Genomic DNA, 1,052 nt, shown 5'->3' with positions numbered 1-1,052 from the left:
TTTTTGTGCAAATTTTGCGAAAAAGAGTTTGCATACCACCGGCACCATACATATGAAGAATAAGTATACAGTATTCATGTCATGTCCCGTATTCGACAGCAGGTGGCAGGCACTCACTCTGCCACCTGCACACCTGTTGTGCATTTGTTTGTGATTACACCTGCTATATGTAGGCGCTCCGGCTGTCAACTCATTGCCGGAGTATTGCTTGCCGTGCCACTGCTATTGCCCATGCTCGTATTTCGTATCTCGCACTCTATTGCTATTCGCGACCATTTCGCCATCCCAGTGGGATCCTCTTTAACGCGTAGTTATTCGAAGTAAATTGTCTTATCTTTTCCTTGCCGTTTTTTGCAAGCGCTTTCTTTTCCTCACGTTACATTAATTCCTGGTTCTCGTTTTGACCAGCGTTTTGTGTTTTCCTTTTGACGGTGTTTTTTCGTTTGTAAATAAATATTATTTGTTAGACAAGACCTTGTTCAGTGCCTGCTATTTCGGGGATCCACCTATTCTTGTTCGCTCCGTTGCGTACGAAGCAGCTCTCTCCTTCTGCCTAGTACGCAACGTGACAGAATACTCCGGCCACCATGGATCCCGCAGATATTGATAAGGTTTTGTCCGCTCTGTCCCGTCTAGAGCAATATGTGAGTCAGCAGGGCCCAGCCGTTACGGAACTTCGCGGCGCGGTTTCCATGCTGGCTCATAGGTTCGATGATTTCGAGCCTCGCTTAGTGGTTTTGGAAGGACGGAGAGCACCTCCCCCGGTGGCTCAACTTACCACTACGGAGGTACCCGTCTCTTCCCCTACTGTAAGTAGGGAACCGATGCTCCCACACCCACCACGTTATGGTGGTGAGCACGGTCAGTGCGGGCACTTCCTCCACCAGTGCTCGCTCATTTTCGACCAGCAACCTTCCGTTTATATTAACGATAATGCGAAGGTTGCCTATATCATGAGCCTATTAACTGGTCAGGCGGCGTCATGGGCAATTTCGGTGAGCAAACCACACCCGAGCCTCCGGTCTTCCTACCCCGGCTTCGTGGCCGCGTTT

Source organism: Hippocampus comes, unplaced genomic scaffold (assembly GCF_001891065.2).
Source record: "Hippocampus comes isolate QL1 unplaced genomic scaffold, H_comes_QL1_v1.1 scaffold205, whole genome shotgun sequence".
Lineage (NCBI taxonomy): Eukaryota > Metazoa > Chordata > Actinopteri > Syngnathiformes > Syngnathidae > Hippocampus > Hippocampus comes.
This window is presented reverse-complemented; position numbering follows the sequence as displayed.